Below are 14,627 nucleotides of genomic sequence, written 5' to 3' on the forward strand. Positions count from 1 at the left end.
AAAGCAGATTGCCCCTCACCTAGACAGGAGTATTCTTGCTGTGCCAGCCCTTCCTCGTGGACCAACCTGATGCTCTAGAGAGGGGGAACTGTCTGCTAGCACTGAGCGCTGTCTTCGCCTTCACTGAACCAGTACTGACTAGCAAAAGCCTAGAGTGATTTATTTAGTGGGAACTATGTTTTTAAATCTTCTCCTTTTTATGCTCTTTCAATAAAAGATGGGTGGTGCTGATTGGTTGCTTGGTTTGATTTTCTCAAGTAGTGTCTCATGAGCAAAAGGCTGGCCTCAAACTCCCTATGTGGTTGAGGATGATTTTGAACTCCTGATCCTCCAAACTCTAATGATAGCCATACATAAACCTTAAATAGTATTTTTTTTACTCTGAACATTATTCACTATTTCACATGTGGGAAAACTCATGTGTTTAGTTCTTTTATTTCTATCTAATTTGAGGAACAAAATTATATCCCTCAAGAAAGATTATGTTATAAAAATAGATGAGCTTAGATGTCCACCAATGGACCCATGCATAGGATACAGAGAACATTGCCTATATTCATTATACTTTTATTCAACCATACAGATGAATGAATTATGTCATTTTCAAGACAATGGATAAAACTGGAGATCATTGGATAAGTGTATGACAAGAAAGCAGAAATGAGAGTATTGAGAAGAAGGGGAAAAGTGGAAGAAAGGGAGGAAAGAGGGCAATGGAGGGCCAATGGATATGATATGCTTGAATGAATATATTATGAAACCCATTAAATGTATAATTAACACCCAGTAATATTATTCTTAAAGGTGAATTTTACAATTGCTTTTCCCATAAAGATTATGCTGTCATGGGATAATGTTCTAATGGCTGGCTTGTCACTCTGAATCACAGGCTATTTCAGTAATTTGACTTTACAGTAATTTACAATTTAAAAAATTCATTCATTTATACTCGGTGGTTACATAGTTCTTTTATTTCGAGGTCATCTGGTTTGTTAACAATAATTTGGAGATCTGACTTGTTAATATGTATCAACTTTCTTTTTCTCAAACCTGTAAACTGGGTGACAATATTCAAACCATTTCAGGCCCTTTAGTTTTATTTAAAGAAAAGAGGGGGTTGTTGTTTCCTTAGGGGTTTTATTGTTGTTGTTATTGTTTGGTCGCTTTGGTTTAGTTTTTTGTTTGTTTGTTTAAACCAAGTGCTTTACATGAGTTCTTTCTTTAAACAACTGAACATGGATGGCACATGTTCTAGTCACTCATTCAAACACAACCTTTTGTGGGCCATTTTTAGTAACATAACCAAAGTTACCCCCGTTTGGGTAAAATTGAGTAAAACTATATTGGGAAATTATTGTGCTTCTCAGGTCTGTTCTCCAGTGAGTCTGAATTCTCCAGAATTAACTTACAGAATTGTATTATAAAGATAATTAAGCAATGGGTTATAATTATTAATTACTTTCCAATAAATCCCAGTAATGAGCAAATGAGTAAGATATACATTTCCCCGTGCTGTTTCATGATGCCTGCTTTGTACACACAGAGTGCCTGCTGTATACACACAGAGTACCTGCTGTATACACACAGAGTGCCTGCTGGGGACACACACAGCTCATCTGTTGTCTCTCATCTTATATTTCATGTTGCTCTTATTCCTCCCATACAGTGGTTTAAGCAAGTTGGGTAAAGAAGAACATAACACCGAGGGGAAAAGACACTTTTATACAAATCTTTGGAACAGAAGGGAAGTGGACAAGTCCAGTGGGGAAACAAGTGGAGCTGTGAGATGTGGAATCAGTTCAGGCTAGGACCTTGTGTGGAGTCATGGGAGGTAGGGGTGGCCATGGCTGATGACAAAACTTAAGGAAAAAGGAAGGTAGGAATAGCTCAGGACTATTTGTCTCAAATGACAAACTTGCACACAACATCTAACTACTACCAACACTAACACACAGAAGCTGCTGAGACGCTGTGCCAGGAGGGTGGAGATCTGGGTTTGAGACCAGGCTTTGCCTCTTAACAATGTGTCTTTGAACAATGTGTTTCATCCCCATGAGTGCAGCAGGTTCAGCTGTAAAGTGATCCTAACATTGCTTAGCCAGTAGGGTTACAGCAAGGATGTGGACAGGAAGCAATGCCTGGCAAACCATAGTTACTGCCTTATGTTGGTGTGTATTTTACTTTTATATCTCACTCTCTGAATCTGTCTGTCTGTCTGTCTGTCTGTCTGTCTGTCTGTGTGTATGTTTCTGAGTGCTCACTTATGTATAAATGTTCATGTGTTTGAATGTGGTTCTTGTGTGCCATAATGCACATGTGGAGGTCAAGAGACAACATTAGATGTTCATCCTTGTCCTCTTCCTTCTTTGGGTTAGAGTCACTTATGTTAACTACTGCATATGACAGATTAGCTGCCCCATAAGCTTCCAGAGATTCTTCTGTTTCTGTTTCCCACCTCACAATGGGAGAATTGGGATTACAGACATGCCCTACTTTATGTCGATTCTGGGGATCTGAACTCAGGTCCTGATGATTACATAGAAAGTGCTCTGTACATTGATCCATTTCTTTAGCCCTTGACACATAATTTTCAATTGCCTATCCCCAATTAGTTAGGAATCACCAGATTTGACCCTCAAGAATTTTACTGCAAAGATATCCAAACAATAGATCAGTATTGTTTCAGTACTAATTTGAAGCAAATAGCTATATTGTAAATATTTTATTAACTGTCACTTATTGATATAATTACACAAACATATAAATGGAAAGATGCCAAAATCTGAAACCTGATCAACTTGGGTTCATCCCCTGGGTTCATGATGAACTTGGGCTCATTCTGGGTCTACAATATAGCTTGTTGACTCTAGAGAGTCTTTTGTACTTTGGTCCGGAGTGTCCTCCTGAAGCCCATATGTTAGACGTTGGTCCCCAGCACTACTGGGAAGTATTGGGAAATTAAATGTTTGGGGGAAGAATTCCCTTAAAGGTAATTTTGGGACCTCAGTTCCTCCCTACCTCCTCTCTCTTATTGCCTGGCTGCATAAAGTTAACAGGCTTCCTCTACCATGCTCTCCCCACTATGCCCCATAATGCCACCCCAAGCCCAAAGCAAGAAGCCATAAGCCACTATAAACCTTTCTTCTTCATAAATTGATCACCTCGGGCATTTTCTCACACTATGGAAAACTGGCTCATTTAAGCAAAAGAGAGACTCAGATTAGGGAAGAACATACAAAAACAAAAACAAACAAACAAAAAGGAAGTGGAAGTTGATCTGATGAAAATACATTGTCTACACATAGGAAATTCTCAGAAAATGAATTACAATACCTTAAAAAGAAAAGTTAGATATTAAGAAACAAACAGGCAGAAGAGAGTATGCATACAACCTCAAAACGAAGTGGTTGTAGAAACAGCAGGAGAAGCTTGAGCATACACTGACAAAGCTGAGGGCCTTGTTCTTTGCCCTGTGCTTATTTTATTGTTAATGAAGCTAAGCATCTGGGCTCAGAGGCTCAGAGTCACACACCTCAGGCTTCTGGACACCTGGGCCATTCCTCTCTCCTAGATTATACATAGAATATAGAGGACCATTTTGACTCCAAAGCCATGCTTTTAAAAAATAACTAAATACAAATTTAATGTTTTAATTAATAGTTAATTGAATTCAGTATAATAACTAACCTGAATTCCATGAGCTAGCCCATGTTTTGGAAGCTTGAGTCAAAACCCAATTGGATTTTCCAATATATATTAAATTATGTTCAAGAGGATCTTTCATATGCTGGTCCACTATTTCTTTCCACTTGAAATGTGTTTTTCTGGATCTTAAGAGGGATTTATAGCAGCAGATACCCATGGAGAAAGCACTGCTTGTCTCAATGGTTGGCCTATTCTATGTGTACCAGGTTCACTGCCATCAGCTAAATCACCCCAACTTCTAGTCACATGGATGTCACTGATGGTAGGGGAAGAATGGAATGTCAGCTTCAGTTTTCTGGGGCTTCCCAATGACCCTAGATCTTCCCTATAAGATTTGCCCAGCCATAAATGTTTGAGGCTGGACAATTTTGTTTAGACAGAATTCTTTGTGATGGTCCAGTCTCTGAATTTGTCCACAAGCTCACATCATTTCCCACTTAGCCTGGGATTGTATGACTAGCTTTGTCATAGAATGCAGCCTCTCTGTGTGCTGTGCTCTCTGGGTCATAGAATACAGTCTCTCTGTATGCTGTACTCTCTGAGGACAGTGCATGGCACTAAGTCACAGGTGACTCAGCTTCTCTCTGTCATTCTGATTCCCAATCACCCTTTTCTCATGTCCTCTTGCCCTTGACCATAGAAACGTGCTGGTATTTTTGTGGTTGGCCTTGTTTAATGTGTAATGTGTTTGCCTTGCCTTGTGCTATCCAGCTCATGTTTTGGTTAAAAAACAAAAGATGGAAAACTACCAGTTAAGAGCACTGAGTTTGAATAGCCATGCGTATGATTCCAATATGTCCCATTCCACATACCAGCACATTGTTCTTCTTTTTCAGTCAGTCTGAAACTCTAATTATTCACTTAGCAGTTACTGGGTGAAGACTTACAGTGTTGTTTGTATTTTACAGATGGAAATACTGGGATCCTAAGTTTGTAGCTGACTATACCATACCCCAGAGACAAAGGAGGGACTGTAGCCCTGGACCCGTGAAAGTCGCCCTGAAAGGATTATACTACTTGTCTGTCAATCCATCCTCCACCTTATTGTCTTCTTAGGTGAGTCCTGACTTTTTACTGAATCATGAGATGAGTGAATGAATTATTAGGCAAAGCAATATTTGTAGAATGTGGCTTCTGTAATTCTTCCCTGAGCCCAGGAACAAACTGTCTGAGTCAAACCATGATGCTTTCCCACATGTACTCCTGAGATGCAGCTGAATATTGCTTTATCTGTTATTTGTTGATCCTGTAAATGCTAGATGAGCAGATGTACAAATTTTTCAGGATGGGTACTATGTTATTTGACATTGATATGTCTATCTTTGTGTTCAGACTCTGGCTAGAAGCCATCATAACTTCTACAGAATAAGAAAATACTCAAAGACCATGCATACTTTCTTTGTCCAATTTGGTCTGCATAGATAGTCTTGCATCTGTAGACCAAAAATGGCCTAGTGAAGTTCCAACTGTAGCTAGATTCATTCAGCTTGAGTTTTCACCACAAATCCTCCAGTTCAATATCATCGGGCCCAGAGAAAGGTCAAAAAAAGAACAGATCTTACCATGGTACTATTCTTATTTAACTTGGTTCTTGGTTTATCTTAATTACTTTCTGCATAGTCGTGCCCCAAATCCCTGAGAGGACAACTTAAAGGATGAGGAGTTTATTTGGACTCACAGTTTCATGGGATATAGTCCCTGGTCACATAGCTTTGTCTTGTACAGAGCAACATGGCATCAGAATGTATGACAAAAGACACCTGTTCACTTCCCAGTGGACAGGAAGCAGGGGAAAATAGGAAAGGACCAGGGACAGGACTCCCCAACAACTTGGTCCCAGTAGCCTATTACCTCTATCTTGGTTCTACCCCAAAAGTTCCCCAAACCTCCCAAAGCAGTACCACCAGCTCAGAGCCAGGAGTCCAACAACATAACCTGCGTAAGAATCTCATGTTGAAACCCAGACCGAGAGCCGGTCACATCACAGAGCCAGCACACCAGACAGAAGGCAGGTCCTGGATATGAAGTTTTGGGAGTCAGTGGTAGGAAGCTATTAAGCTGCCCTTCAGCAACTCCAGAAGCAAGAACTTACAGCTTCCAGGTCAGTATCAGCTGTGAGACACGAACATCCTGGGGTGGCCAGGCTTACAAAACAGTGTCTGAGTTGAGAGAACCAGAGTCTGTTTTGAGTCATCTGGGAAGCTTCAGGGCTGTCGGACTTAAAGAGAAAAAGGCCACACGTGAATAAGAGGCTCTATGTACTGAAGCCTAGACTGACTGGTTCTGTTCACTCTACCAGAAGCTGCCAGACCTCAGAAATGGAGTCGAGAGGCTTCTTCACCCTAGTGATTTACTCTGATTTCCCTTGGTACACATATGGACTCTATTTTCTTCTCTCTTTATAAATATTGTGACTGCCTCTGCCAAGCTACCTTTCTCACCCCAGGGAGAAGCCAAAGAGCAGTCATTCCCACCCCACCTCCCACTCCCTTCCTATTAGATACAACTGCAAGGGGCAGGAGCAATTTGGCTAGTCAAACTGATGTTTGTATTTGAGTCTTTAAAGAGCCAGGCTAAGCTCAAAGTCAGGGGGCTTCCATAAATAACCTGTGTCTCTCTCTGTGTGTGGTTGGGGCTGGAATGCCTTTCTCTTTAGAGTTGTCCAAGTATCAAAGATCAAAGAGTCAACCGTTTCTGGATGTGCTGCTTGTTACAAAGCCCCCGTTCTCTGTGGGAGGATTCTGGCAAAAGTAGCAGTAATTCTCTCTGGTGACTACTTGCTGATGGTTGGGTTGGAGGGCTCTCAAAGAACTTACAACTACTTTAAAGGACTTTTTAAAAAAAATACAGATGAGAATTCACTTTCAAAGGAACTGAAAACTGGCATCTTTTGGGGTGTGGAATGTGGTAGAAGGGAGAAAAAAAAGTAAAGAAATTGACCCATTACCACATGGAATGTGGTTTAAGTCAGACTGGAGGGAGAAGAGTGGCCTGTGTAATTTACACACTGTTGGGAAGGCATTAGAGGCAGCCTTTGATAAGCAGAGCAGAACATATCCAGAGATTTTTTTTAATCCCCAACTAGATAATATATTTGGAAAAACACACTTTGAACTAGTTTGCTAGAGTTTGGGGGCAAAAAGTGTGTTTTGGTTTTTATATAATCACAATAGATTATAGATAATCACAGTGCACAAAGTGAGAGCTGTTCTCCATCCCATCCATGTGTGCCATGTGCCACACAGTTATGTGACATCTCTATCCTCACAGCTGTACCCAAGGGGAACTTTTTGTTACCCCTGTCCTACCCGTTGGAGAACAGGCTCTGCATGGTTGGAGTACTTGCCTCAGGGTCACACTGTTATTAAGTGGAAAGCTCAGCATTTGAACAAGCTCCGGAACAGAGTGCATCTGACTACCACTTGGCCTGTGTTTAGTACTTGTGGTTTCTGCTGCAGTGTCTGGCATTATGGAAGCTGATGGAGCTCTCGCCTTCTGAGCTTAGGAGTGTCACAGAACTATAACTGTGGTTCAGGCTCAAGCAGACCATACCAAGTCCAGTATGCCTTGCTCCTCATGCACTGCATCACATGAGTGTGCTGTGGCTTCTAGAACTGCTTCAGATCACAGGCATGTTTTCTGTTGGAAAGTGTCATAAGTTGTATGATAAAGAAACCATGTTAAGGGAGCTAGAGAGATAGCTGAGTGGTTAAAATCACTGGCTACTCTTCTAGAGGACCCAGGTTTGATTCCCAGCACCTATTTGGCAGCTCATAACCATCTATAACTACAGTTCTAAGAAACCTGATATTTCTTCTGCCTTCTGTGGACACTGGCATACATGCAGGCAAAACATCCATACAAATAAAATAAAATTTGAATTAAAGAAAGCATGTTTAGGTAAACACTTGATGATCCCATTACCTCTGAAAGGGCCTCTTGTTGGACACTGTTGAATTTGCATGCAACATGTAAAATTCTTCCACTGAAAGAAATGCCAAAATACTGAACAGAGATGTCTGTGTGGGTTGCCTCTTCCTGCAGCCAATCACTCATATCCTCTACAACACAGTACATAAGTAGGTCCTTCCTCTCGTGTTCTCTGTGTGGTGTTAGAAACCAACGTCTTATAAGAAACACTTGCCATGTGCTTGGCAGTGGTAGCCAAAAAAAAAAAAATTCCTGAAATGCATTATTTTAATGACAATCCTGTAGTGTTTTAGTTCCCCAACCCTTACAGTATCTTCCTTTTAATAAAAATGTGGATGGTATGAGCCTTTGTCTGTCCTGAGATGCTTAAGATGATCTGAAAACCACAGCTACCTAAAAATAAAATGGTACTTTTTGGGCACTTAACATCTTTCAGATTGCTTTTTTTTTTTTTTTTTTTTTTAAGTTTGTAAAGGTCAGAAATAGCAGAGAACCTAGATTTAAAAAAAAAAAATACTGATTTAATAGCAATGAAGAGCATCATCAAAATCCTGTGGCTCTTCCGCCTCCAAATTTTCTTGAAAGGTTTCACACATGCAGTGGAAGAAAGCGTGAGTCAGCCTTCCCTTCTCCAGACTTGAAGCTTTGCAGAAATCGTCTGCCAGGTGTCACATGGTGCCGCATATGTTCTCAGCTCCGTGACAGGAAGGAAATGCGTTTGCTAAGAAGCAAGGGAAGCTGTAAAAGCCAGCTGCACTTAGCTACCTTCTTTCCTTCTCTGGGGCCCGGAGGGGTGGCCCTGGACAGGTCACTGTGTTCACAGGCCTCTGACTCTCTGGATCCCCCACCCCTAACCCCCTGCGGGGTGGCAACCCCAAGTGGTGTTAGAGAGGAAGGAAGGGAAGTGCAACTGACCTACAGGTAGGATTCAGAAGCAGAATAATGAAGCACTGAACAGTCAGTTCTTAAAGGTGCACCTCGGAGGCAATGGGTTTGTTCACCCCGTTGAGGGCCTGTAATTTCCAGTGCAATTAGAAACTGGTCTGCAGCTGTGGAAACATGGCCTCTAGTATGCTAAGCCATCTGGCAAAGATATGGAGCCAGGTGGAGAAGAATAACAAAGCCGGAAATTATAGCGTTGCCCTCATATGCATAACTTCATACAATATATGAGACCTCTGGAGTGCCACAAGCATATTCTCATCTGGAAGTTTGTCTTCAACAATGCCTAGAAAGAATCTGCTGGTTTTCCTAAAGGGATGGACTGTGAGAAGTACTGTTGTCTCCATGTTACCATTGTCGAAACGAGATTCAAATAAGATGTGGGTCTCTCTTGAAGCAAAAGAAATAAGTGACACTGGTTAAAATGCAAGTCACCTGGGGGTTGTGCTAAGGGGTGTTCAGCTCCATGATGCTTTGGGCTTCACCTCCTCACAATCCAGTTCTGCTCTTCAGTGCGTGCTATTTGCTTGTTGTATTGGATTGTCAGTCTGGATGATTTTGTTGATTAGATGTAAGTAAAACTGATGTGATGGACTAGCTGTGGCAAGCTCAGCTACAAAACAAAAGCTATTCTAACCCATTCTTCCTTACCCTCCCACCCAATAACATGTTTCCTGCGGTATCATTTCCACACTCAGGAGGATTTGATGTTGGCATTTAATTTGTGCAAAGAGTTAAAAAAGAAAGGAAGGAAGATTTACCATTTAACAGAACCAAAATCAACCTGAAAACCACTTCGGAAGCTGATGATCTCACTTCATGATCTCACACAGACCTATCTATATGCCTGCAGACAGGTGTGCCTGGTCGCACTCTGCCGTGGGTCCTTGTCCAAAGAATTATGTTGACTCTCTGAGAATATTTTAGGGTCCTCCATCATGCAGGACGTGAAAGCATAAATTTAAAAGTTTCATTTAAAAAAAAACAAACAAAAATAAACAAACAGACAACAAGAAAACCACAGCTGCATGGTGGTGGCACATGCATTTAATCTCAGGATTTGGGAGAAAAAGGCAGACAGATCTCTGTGAGTTTGAGGCCAGCCTAGTCTACATAGAGAGTTCTAGGATAGCCATGGTCTCAAAAAATAAAACAAAGCAAATAAATAAAAAGAGTCATTAATTATATACAGCGCAAAGAGAAAAGCAAGCCCAATAAGCCTCGGATTTTGGCTTCATGTCAAACCTTACAAGTTGAAATCTCAGGTTGTTCGTCCAGAAGGCTCCTACATCTCCATCTCCAGTCTTGCTCCTGGAACAGCCTAGAAGCAGCCTCAAAACAAGAGTCTTGCTGCATAAAACTCTAGGACAAAGTAAAAGGAAGGCAGCGGGCAGAGATCTGTCAGTCTTAGAAAACCACACTGTTTGATGATAAGACAGAGATCTCTTCCTCTGGCTTTACCAGGTAAAATTCTCCCTTGTGCTTTTGAATGAGGGATTTCCCCTAAACAATACCCGTGACCTGAGTTTGGTTGCAGCCCTAGAGACTGGTGATTAAAGCAAAGGCAGGGTCTCCAGGGGAAGCTGAGATGTAATGCTTCATATGATAAGCTATAATTCAGAGGCACCCTGTAGAGACCAGAAAAGTCAAGATTTTAAATACAGCTTTAACAAAAGGTCAGCTTCATCTGGATTAAGCTGGAATGTACTTAAAACAAACTTTCTTGATCCCCATTCACAGCCTACCCCATAATATTTTATTATTTAAATAGTATTAATCTTTATTACGTTTGGATTCTCCATTTACAAATTCACTTCCTATATATTTTCAGTCTCAGATTTCTAGTAATGGTGCTTTTGTAGACATGCAAAAACCTAGCACAGGACAGAAATAAATCTGAATTACACAGAGCACACCACAAACATGTGTTCCTTTCATGGTCAGGATAGTCCTGTGCTTTTTCCTCTCCTTTCCCCAACCCCTGTACTTTCTATATCTTTAATGTTTTCAGAGTGTGTAAAAATGGAACCCAAATTCAATGTTACGGTACTGTTCCATGAACCTAAGTAGACCTGTCCTATGGAGAAATCGGATGGCTTAGGCTTTGTTGAGGTGTAGATTACAATGCATTGAGCTACAAGGTCAATGTTAATGAATCAATTATACATGAGTAGGAGATAGTTAAAGAGAATCAGACACAAAGTTTTGTATTGATTAATAGTCAAAAATATCATACAAAGCTTTAAGGAGCTATACTGCTTCTGAGGACACCCACTCAAGATTCACCAATTCTGTCTCCCTATTCCCAATACAAAACATAAGAGTGGCTAATGAAAACGCACCACGCTTGTCTAACAGCTTGTCTAACAGCTTGGCTGCTCTTCTCAAGGATTGCTGTATGTACCTTTTGCCCTCTAACCAGAGTATCCATGAAACTCAGAATATGCAACTCAGAAACAACCGGCTATGCAGAGCACCAGGTTTTAAATAATGAGGTGTTAGGTCTGAATTACACTGAGTCTTACATGAAAGGCAGAGAAAGGAAGATGTTCTGGAAAAGAGAAAGAGAATGGATCCTTGGCCACAAGCTTTGGCCAAGCTGCTGCAAGGAATGGAAGATGAGGCTATAGGAAGAAGCAGAGAAGAGGAGGCTGGAAGTGAAGGGAAATGAGTGTTCATATTAACAATGTCAGGAGCCAAGACAGTAGCTATGGTGCTTCCTAACACATGCAAATGCTGTGTGCTCTACTTTCTTGAGAGTTAGCAGAGCAGATACCAACATAGTCCACTGAGTTCAGTGATGTCCTTTGATGTAAATTGAGTATGTTCATTTGCTTTTCTTGCTCGTGTCAAGTCAAGTCTCTTTGCTTCATGGATACTCTGGTTAGACACACACACACACAGAGAGAGGTGGGGAAGAGAGAGAAGAGAGAGATTAGACACACACACACAGAGAGAGGGGGGAAGAGAGAGAAGAGAAAGAAGAGAGAGAATAATTAATTTAGTATTTAGTAATACTGCTATATTAGTAGTCACTACACCATGGATAGATTTTTTTTTTTTTTACTGCCCAATGTAGAGAAGTTGTGTTTTCTCATATTCACACATAAGATAATTTGTCTTATAGGCAGAAAATAGAATGTGAAGCTTATAAACAAATCATCCCTTAAACAGTTTTAGGAAAAAGGCTACAATTTCAGAAATAATCACTTGTTTCTATGCAGTTACTTGTTGGGAACAATAACCTGGAAGGGAACTCCTCTGTCACTAGACTCCAGTGTGAGGAAATCAGAAAGTATAACCAGAGAACCCAAGCACTAGAGAAAATTTCCCATAATGCCAATGGACATGATAAATTGTATCATTTTGTCACTTAATGGTATATTAGATCAATACAGAATCTGACTCATGAGCTTCATTTAGAAACCTCAAATCTGGTGGGAAAGTGCTTTTAGTACCTCAGGAAAGATTCAGAAAACTTTACAAAAAATAAGTGTTTGTGAAATATGGCCAAGTTATCACTTCACACATGAAAAATGTTCTATATCTTCTCCGTAGGAGTGAAATTCGTTTTGTGAAGTCGAGATTTCAAAAAGCAATGTTAAAAACACATTGAACCACTGCTGAAAAGTAACGACCATGCCATCTCATGTGTGGGATTTTTAACTAAACAAAATATTTTCTACATATATGTCGGTGGTGCACAGGTGAATGTGCTGTGGAGTCCAGAAGAGAGAGGGGCATCCCCTGGAGCTCAAGCCCCGGGTGCCTGTGATGCGGGTACTACCAACTAAACTCAGGTCTCTGGAAGTGCAGCAAGGTTTCCTAAGCACTAATTCATCTCTCTAGCCCCACAAAACAAAGCACATACAGAGCATAAAACACAAGTTCGTACACTTTTTAAGTCTCGGCTATTGTAATAATATTTCTGTTATAGTGAATAGTAATCCTGAAGTAGCATATACTAGCAATTATCAAAGTTGTCCTGAAGCAGCTGTCTTCATTTATTTTTTTTCACTTAGCAACTTCTTTTTTCTTTTTTGTTGGTTTATTTTTGGTTGGTTGGTTGATTGAGTTTGTTTGTTTGTTGTTATGTTTTGTTTTGTTTGCAAGTATTCTGAACATCACTGGCATACAGTACCAGTGGTAGCTAGAACGGGGCATCAGCTTTTCTTCAATTTTAAACATTGTGAGCTACCATATGGGTACTGAGGATCAAATGTAGGTCCTCTGGGAGAGCAGCTAGTGCTCTTAACCATTGAGCCATCTCTCCAGCCCCAACTTCTGAACTGTTAAAGCCAGAAAAGTGAGATATGAAACATACTATAAAGGGAAACATTTTAAAGTAAAGAGTAGAATTTTCCAGATCCTCCAAACTCTTCTTATAAGAGAGCAGATGTGCTTTGACCTCCTTGTCATTAGTCAATAGGTTACAGCTTACCTTCTATAACAATTGACCTGAAGGAACCAGTAACTTACAAAAACATAGATAAGTTTACTATTGATATAAAAGTTGAACCATGGTGGGGTGGTTCTTTGGGGGTTTAAATAATTTTTTCTATCATGCAATCTATGTAGTTTTCATGGGAAAAAAAAGAACAGTCAATAACATTTGTAGTCTAGAAATAGCAACTTCCACTCTCATTATTCAGACCAGGACCTAGCATTAAAGTTTCTCTATCATTGGAAAGTATGCTAGAAAACATCTCTGCCTGTTTTCATGAAAAAGCAAAAGCAAAAACAAAAACAAAACAAAAACAAAACAACACTCACACACACACACACACACACACACCAACAGTATGCCATCTTAATTCTCCAAGATAAAGGTTTAAACTTCTCAGGGTGCTCTTATTGATTCTTTACTATTATTAATTAACTTTGCTATTGACAGTTTCACCACATGCATATGGTAGACATTGACCATTCTTGTCTACCATTCTTTTCCATAACCCTTTTCCCTCTGACAATCCTCTTCCCTACACACTTTGTTCTCAAATTCACATCTAGTCGTTTTGTTTTGTGAAACACCAAATTTAATGAGGGCCATCTGTGTGGCCATGGGTTTGTGACTTGTAGCCCAGGGATTAATCTCACTGCACCACTATGAGCAACAGCACTATGGTGGTCACTATTTTCCTACAAGAGTGGAACTGACTGTGTCAAGGTGCTGCTTAATTGTCGGGAGAAGCTAACTTGATGTGGAATGGAAGGGGAAAGCCACACCAAAGGTCTTGACAATAAAAGCAAACAAAAGTCATGGTGAAGCATGCTGTTCTGCAGCTTGAGGCATGGTACTGTTTACATAACCACTGGGCAAGCAAGAAGTGCAATAGAGAAAACATTGAAGGAAGAGACTCATAGAAAGCTGTACGTCTGTACCTGAGGTAAGAAACTCAAAGCCAAGCTATGAATGCAAGAGTCTTTCCATGCTTCCAAGAAGCACATGGAAATAGATGCCCACAGCTTGAGCTATTTGAGTATAACAGAACCCAGCTATTGGCCAACCACTGAATCAAGCAGTCATAAGGGTGATCGCTTAGGAAGAGAGATTGAAGGCATAATTGAAAATACAAATTTGAACACAGATTTTAGTTTCAGCACAGAGAAGGAAACAGTTTCTGAAGATTAATTCCAACAAGTTTTCTTACAAGAATCTAGTTTACAATAGCAACATATTATATAAAATATCAGTTTTCAACAAAACTACAAAATATTCAAAACGAAAAACAGTAAAGTGTACACTGCACCTATGTTTAAGGAAAAAAATAATCTGTTATTACCACCTGGCTCACAAATAGGGTAGGGTTTTTAGAATGCCAATTCTTCTATTGAAATTATACTCCCCAAAAGACAATGAAAATGTATAATGAATTAAACAAGTCTATAAGGTAGATGCACCCATTATGAAGGTTTTCTAGTAGAGAGAGAAACAACATAGAAAGAGTCCGTTATTGCTGCAGATAGCTCCAAAGTAGAATGTGTTGCTTGTAATCTTAAGAACACGCTTGCTCTTTCTCGAGAGCTCCGCCCAAGCTCCTTCAACCTCT

At 40.2% G+C, this 14,627-nt stretch overlaps 1 protein-coding gene across 1 annotated transcript in view; it reads left to right on the plus strand.

Moving 5' to 3' along the window:
* The first annotated feature begins 4,744 nt into the window (after positions 1-4,744).
* Kiaa1217 (KIAA1217 ortholog) overlaps positions 4,745-14,627 on the plus strand; it is a 530,454-nt gene continuing 520,571 nt past the window's right edge. The window contains exon 1 of the mRNA XM_031369130.1: positions 4,745-4,761. The gene's annotated coding sequence lies outside the window, so the exon portion shown is untranslated. The remainder of the gene's footprint in view (positions 4,762-14,627) is intronic.

This window comes from Mastomys coucha, unplaced genomic scaffold (assembly GCF_008632895.1).
Source record: "Mastomys coucha isolate ucsf_1 unplaced genomic scaffold, UCSF_Mcou_1 pScaffold15, whole genome shotgun sequence".
Taxonomy (NCBI): domain Eukaryota; kingdom Metazoa; phylum Chordata; class Mammalia; order Rodentia; family Muridae; genus Mastomys; species Mastomys coucha.